The sequence below is a fragment of the Myotis daubentonii genome, chromosome 7 (genome assembly GCF_963259705.1).
Source record: "Myotis daubentonii chromosome 7, mMyoDau2.1, whole genome shotgun sequence".
NCBI lineage: Eukaryota > Metazoa > Chordata > Mammalia > Chiroptera > Vespertilionidae > Myotis > Myotis daubentonii.
In genome coordinates, this window is record NC_081846.1 from 54704903 (window position 1) to 54712501 (window position 7599).

The following is a 7599-nucleotide window of genomic DNA, read 5'->3' on the forward strand; positions in this document are numbered from 1 at the left end:
AGAATTGTACACCTGACCTATGCAATTTTATTAATGAATGTCACCCAAATAAGTTTGATTAAAAATAAATAAAAGGTGGGTCTATTGAGGTTGATTAGGTTATGAGGGTGGAGCCCTCATGCATTGGATTAATACCTTTTTCAAAGATCCCCCAAGTTATATTTATCAGGGGATCACTCTATATGTTAAATAAACGTCTAACCACTATTTTGTACACTTGAAACTAATACTGAATGTCATCTCTAATTGAAAAAAATTAAATTATTAAAATAATTTTTAATAAAAATAATAGTGATCTTTTTTTAAAGAGTGATCTTTAAAAAATATAAATCAGATCATTACACTGTGCCTAAAAGCCTTAAGCGCTCCAGCAGGAGTCAGCTCTCCAGACAGCATCATGCCTGTGAGGGTATGATGGGAGAGGAATGCCCTGTCTTCTTCCTCCAGTTGCCCCCTTCACACTTCTGGTGACATGTGGCACTGGTGCAGGGCAGAACTGTGCTTCCATGAGAGTGAGCAAAGCATCACTTTGATTGCTTTGTTCTAGTGAATGAGCAGACACAGAAAAATATTTTTAAAAATCTTAATGGTTCTAATAGCATTTCACCCCACCCAAGGGACCTTTAACTGCCCTCCAGCCAGCCTGGCTCACTCAGCCTTGAGGAAAGAAGGCAGGGTTGGTGCTGCTCAGGCTGCCAGTGAGCATGCATCTGGTTAGACATCTGGAGAACTGCAGTTATCTTAGACTGGAAATGGAGGGTCACATCTGCTGGGATCAGGCACACAGGAGGGGACTAAACTGTGTGGGAAATAGTGACTGTATCAGAGCTGTGTGACCCCACCGTGCTCTCAATCTCCATCTGCAAACAGGGGACCATGAATAGTCCACAACAGGAAGCTGCTCCATAGCCTCTGACAACCCACACACCCTCTGCAAAGCCCTTGAGCTCACATGGCTGATGTCAGACTATGCATCCCCGACACCCTAAGTCCTGCCATGAGAACTGTTTGGACCTTTTAATTCTGCTCTTACAAGAAAGCCAGGTCTGAGTCTCTTGTACACTGCTCAAAGGTGTGTGAGGACCCAGTAGATGGCAGCTAGACCTGGTATACCATGGGACATTTGCTGAGTGGCCTCAGTCCCTGCACAGTCACCAAGTTTAAACCTGTATCAATCTGGTGACCACTGCTCGCCCCTTCCGGGGGACTCACTGAGAAACTACCTCATGCAACTTGAGTCCCTCCAGAGGCTCTTTGAGTGACCAAGACTAACAGGCACCCACATGTGGAGGTTGGCAAGGGCAGAACACAAGGGCGCCTTGGGACTTTTGCTGACCATCCGCCAGCCCAGGGGAAGTAAAAGGCAGACTTGGTGCACTGCTTAGACCTTCCTGCTCTCACTCTGAACCAGCAGAGGCAGCCACACACTGAGAATTGTTTCCAGCTCCAAATAGAGTTCCCATGGCCAGTCACAGGAAGCATCTGGCATTGGCCAGCACCAGAGTCCCTCTCATTTGCATCCAGGACAACCCACACAGGGGCCAACTGCAGATGACATCAGAGCATGACCCAGTTGCTTCACAAGCGGCATGTCCAAAGGGAGATCTTACAGGACAGCAGAACCTGCTGAGGCGAATTCTGCTCCATGTGGTCAGCACCTGTGCAGCAGCTCATACAATGTGGTCAGGGTCAGATCCTCACAGTCAGCCACCCTGATGGTCTGCCACATATATATAAATAGGCCAATGGCAATATAGACTCAACTACAACAGGAGAGCCCATAGAACACACAAAAGGGACATTCTTGGAACACTCAGCACTGGAAAAAAAAAAAAAAAAAGACTGTGCCACTAGGTCCCTCAGGACACCTACTACATAAGGCCACTACAAAGACTGGGTGTCTAATAGTCTAATACATAGAAATATATACACTGAGACATCCAAAATGTGTAGACAAAGAAAAATGCCCCCCATTAAAGTACATCAGACACCTTCGAAAAGTAAATCAGTGAAGTAGAGGCAAGTATACTCCTAGAAACAAATTTTAAAAATATGCTTGTAAGGATCCTAAAAGAATTTAAAGAAACAATGGATGAAATCAATAAGAACTTCAATAAAGAGATAGTAAGCATGAAACATATAAGCCATAAAAAATAAGTTAGAAATAAAGGATACAATGTCTGAAATGAATAGTACACTAGAAAACATAGGCAACTGAATGAAGCAGAGGATTGAATCTATTTGGAAGACAAGGTAGCAGAAGACAATCAGAGAAGCAAAAAAAAAAAGAAAATAATTAAAAACGAGGACTGTTTAAAGGATCTTTGGGACAAAATGAATCCTAACAACATGAATTGCATCAAATGAGTATAAGGAGGAGAAAAGAAAGAGCAATTGATTGAGAGCATATTAAAAGAAATAATGACTGAAATTTCCCAAACCTGGTGAAGGAAGAAGACAAGTCCAGGAGGGACAGTGAGTCCCAAGTAAGATGAACCCAAAAATGCCCACGCCAAAACACATCATAATTAAAATGGCAAAGATTAAAAACAAGGAGAAAAAGCAGTAAGAAAAAAGTAGTTACCTACAAGGGAGCTCCCATAAGACTACAAGCACATTTCTCAATAGAAACAATTCAAGTCAGATGGATTGGCAGAAAATATTCAGTGTGATGTAAAGGAAGGAACTACAACCAACACTCTACCCAGCAAGGCTTTCATTTAAAATTTACAGAGAAATAAAAGAGCTTTCCAGACAACCAAAAGCTAAAGAAGTTCCCTACCACCAAACTAATATTAAAGCACTGCTGAAGGGTCAAGAAGGAGAAAAAAAGAGGACCATAATTAAAAGAATAGAATGGAAAAATATACATACTTATCAATAATTATTTCAAATGTGAATGCTCCAATCAAAAAGCATGGTAGCTGAATGGATAGGAAAACAAGACCTACCTCAGAAAGAGCTATACAGACTAAAAGGGATAGAAAAATATATTTTATACAAATGGGAATGAAAAAAAAAAAAGCTGGGGTAGCAATACCTATATGTGACAAAATAGACTTACAAAGGCTATTTTAAGAGACAAAGAAGGACCCTACATAATGACAAAGTGAGCAATCCAACAAGGGGACATAACTCCTGTAAAGATTTATGTACCCAACATAGGAGCACCTAAATATATAAAGCAAATCTTGATGGACATAAAGGGAGAGATTAACAGCTATCCAGGCATAGGAGGGGATCGTAATACCCCATTGACATCAATGGATAGATACCCCAGATGGAAAATCTAAAAGGAAACAATGACTTTAAATGTCATCCTTTTTAGTTGATATCTGCAGAGCATTTCACTCCAAACCAGCAGAATATACATTCTTTTAAAATGCACATGGAATATTTTCTAGGATAGACCACATGTTAGAACACAAAACATGTCTCAATAAATTTAAGAAATTGAAATCATATCAAAAATGTTCTCTGACCACAATGATATAATACTAGAAATCAATCAGAAGAAAAAAAACTGGTATACAAGTGATATATTATATAATTGTATAGCCTAAAACCTGTCACCTCAATAAATCCATTAAAAAAAAGAAAAGAAAAAGAATAAGAAGCAAAAAAAAAAAAAAAAAAAAAAAACCAAGAACAACAACAAAAAACAACAAAGAAAACCTTTCTGGAGATAGATATTGGTGATAGCTGCACAAAATCATGGTACTTAATGCAACTGAATTGTATACTAAAATGTGGTTAAAATTGTAAATCTTATGTTACAGACATTTTGCAATAGAATATTATTTATCAGATAAAAAAGAAAATGTAAAACACATAAAGACATAGAGGCTAAATAGCATGTAACTAAACAATACATGGGTTAATAATGAGATCAGAAAAGAAATCAAAAAATAACTTGAAGCAAATGAAAATGAGCACAACAACCCAAAAGCTATGGGACACAGTAAAAGCAGTTCTAAGAAGAAAATTCAAAACATTACAAGCCTACCTCAAAAAACAAGAAAAATCTCCAATAAAGAATCTAACTTCACACTTAGAACTAGAAAAGAGAAAAACAAACAGTTCAAAATGAGAACAAAGGACATATTGGAGATCAGAGCAGAAATAAGTAAAATAGAATCTAAAAAAAATAAGATTAATGAAGCGAGAGTTATTCAATGGTTAGAATATCCACACACCAAAGTGTTGTGGTTCAATTCCTAATCAAGGGCATGCAGGCTCAATTGCTGACCCTACTTGGGCATGTGCAGAAGAGAACCGATTGATGTGTCTCTCTCACAGGAGTGAGGGAACCAATTAACCAATTGTAATTTATCTCTCTCTCTCCCTCTCCCTCTCCCTCTCTCTCTCTATCTCTCAGCCTCTCCACCTACTTCACTTTCTTTCCCTCCATCCCTTCCAATCTCTCAAAAAAAATTAATTGCAAAAAATATCCTCTGGTGATAATTAACAACCACAAAACAATAAAAAAACACAATTGACAAACCTTTATTCAGAATCATCAAGAAAAAACAAAAGTGAGGATTCCAGCTAATAAAATCAGAAATGAAACAGAAGTAACAACTGATTACACAGAAATACAAAGGACTGTAAGAAAACGTTAAAAACAACTATGTTCCAAAATTGAACAATCTGAGCAAAATGGATAAATTGCAACAAATATACAATCTTCCAAAATCAATCAGGAAGAGGAAGAAAATCTTAATGGATCTACTGCAACTAATGAAATTGAAGCAGTGATACAAAAAACCCCAAAAACAAAAATGCTGAACCAGATGGCTTTATAGGTGAATATTACCAAACATTCAAAGAAGAACTAATACCTGTTGTTAAACTATTCAAACTATTCAAAAATTTAAAACAAGGGAAGACTCACAATCTCATTTAATGAGGCCAGTATTTATCCTAATTCCAAAATCAGATAAAAACACTAAAAAAAAAATATGATGGGCCTATATCCCTTATGGACATAGATACTAAAATCCTCATCAAATATTAGCAAACTGGATCTAGCAATACATTGGGAAGATCAAACATCACGATCAAGTGGGATTAATTCCTGGGATATGCAAGAGTGGTACAATATCTGCAAATCTATAAAAATGGCACAACTTAAATAAAAGAAGGAGTAAAATTACATGGTCATATCAATAGATGCAGAAAAGGAACTTGACAAAATCCAGTGCCCATTTATGATAAAAAAAACTCTCAGCAATGTTTGAATAGAGGGAACATACCTCAACATAATAAAGGTCATATATGACAAATCTATAGGCTATATCATACTACATGGACAAAAAGTAAAAGTGATTCCCTAAAATCAGGAACAAGACCTTACCACTTTCACCACTCTTATTCAACATAATACTCAAAGTCATAGCCACAGCAGTTAGAAAAAAAGAATAAAAAGCATTTGATTGAAAATGAAGAAGTAAAACTGTCATTATTTGAAGATGATGTAATACAGTACATAGCCCAAAAGATGCCACAAAAAAATTATTAGAACTGATCAATTAATTCATTACATTAGCAGGATACAAAGTAAATACTCAGAAACCAGTTGCATTTTTATACACCAATAATAAACTATCAGAAGGCAAACTAAGAAGGCAATCTGATTTACAATTGTTTTTTCATCCAGAAAAATAAAATACTTAAATTTAACCAAGGACTTAAAAGACCTGTACTTCAAAAATTATAAGATACTGAAGCAAGAAAATAAATAGCTGGTGGGTGTGGCTCAAAGGCTAGAGTGCCTGCCCTTGCACTGAAGGGTCAAGGGCGCCATACTGTGTCAAGGGCACATACCTCGCAGCAGCTTCCATCCCAATCCAACTCTCTCTCACATCATTGGTTCTCTCTCTCTCCCTCCATCTTTCCTACTTCTCCTCTTCCCGCTCTTCTTCACTTCCACTCGCTCTAAAAAAGCAATGAAAAATATCGTCCAATGAGGATTAACAAAAAAGGAAGGAAAGAAAGATATTGAAGAAAGAAAGAAAGAAAGAAAGAAAGGAAGGAAGGAAGGAAGGAAGGAAGGAAGGAAGGAAGGAAGGAAGGAAGGAAGGAAGGAAGGAAGGAAGGAAGGAAGGAAGAAAGAAGAAAGAAAGGAAGGAGAAAGAAGATTGAAGAAGATACAAATAAGTGAAATCATATACTACGTTCATGGATAAGAAGAATTTTCATCATTACAATGTCCATACTAACCAAAGCGATCTATATATTAAACACTATTGCTATCAAGATACCAATGGTGAAGTTCACAGAACGACAAAAATATTTCAAAAATACATATGGAACAACAACAACAACAAAAAAAAATACAGCCATCATGAAAAAGAACAAAGATGGAGGATTCACATTACTTGGTATCAAACTATACTACAAGGCCATAGTAATAAAATATTGCATGGTAATGCCATAAAAACAGACATATCAAACATTGGAATAGAATAAAAATCCAGAAATAAACCCATTTGTTTATGGTAAATTAATAATTGACCAAAGACACAAGAATGTACAATTGGGGAAAGATAACCTGGGAATATATCTGAAGAAACCTAAACACTGATTCAAAAAGATCGATGCTCCGCTATGTTCACTGCAGCCTTACTTACCATAGCCAATATTTGGGAGCTGCCCAACTGCCCATCAGTAGAGGAGTGGATAAAAGCTGCGGTACATTAACACAATGGAATACTACTCAGCTGTAGAAAGGAAGGAAGTGAAGGAAATCTTACCCTCTGGGGCAGCATGGATGGAGCTGGTGAGTATTATGTTAAGGGAAATAAGCCAGTTAGAGAAATACAAATATCTTAGGATTTACTTTACTTATATGTGGGATCTAATCAACAAAATAAACTAGCAAAAACAAATAGAAATGGACTCATAGATACAGAGAAGTGACTGACAGCTGTCAGAGGGGAGGGAGGTTGGGGGGCTGGGTGAAAAAGGTGAAGGGATCAAGCAAAGAACAAAAACCTCACAGACACAGACAGCAGTATGGAGATTACCACAGGGAAAGGTTTTGGTAGAAGAGGGTCCAGCAAGGATAAATGGTGATGGAAGGAGACCTGACTTGGGGTGGTGAACACACAGTACAATATACAGATGGTGTATTATAGAATTGTGTACCTGGAAGCTATATAATTTTATTAACCAATATCATCCCAATAAATTCAGTTAAAGAAAAAAAGAACATCCTGACACATGCTGCAACCTGGATGGACCCTGAAGATATGATGCTCAGTGAAACAAGCCAGTCACAGAAAGAGAAATAGTGTGTGATCCCACTCACATGAGGCCTCTGGAGCTGTCAGTCATACAGACAGACGTAAGATGGAGGGGTCCAGAGGTGGGGAAGGAGGATGGGGAGCTGTTTACAGTTTCGGTTGGAGAAGAAGGGACCAGTGATGGAGATGATGGTGGTGACAACTGCACAAAACGATGAACGTACTTAACACCACTGAATTGTGCATAAAAATAGTTAAAATGGTAAATTTTACTGTAATAAACATATCTAAAAATCAAACAGCAACAACAGCAAAAAATATATAAGGCCAGGTTTCACAAACAGAACCTTGG

General features: G+C 37.5%; 1 non-coding gene across 1 annotated transcript; it reads left to right on the plus strand.

Moving 5' to 3' along the window:
• The first annotated feature begins 366 nt into the window (after window positions 1-366).
• LOC132238942 (small nucleolar RNA SNORA74) lies at window positions 367-563 on the plus strand. Its single transcript, XR_009453910.1, has one exon. It is a non-coding gene; the product is annotated as a small nucleolar RNA SNORA74 (small nucleolar RNA).
• Window positions 564-7599: the final 7036 nt, after the last annotated feature.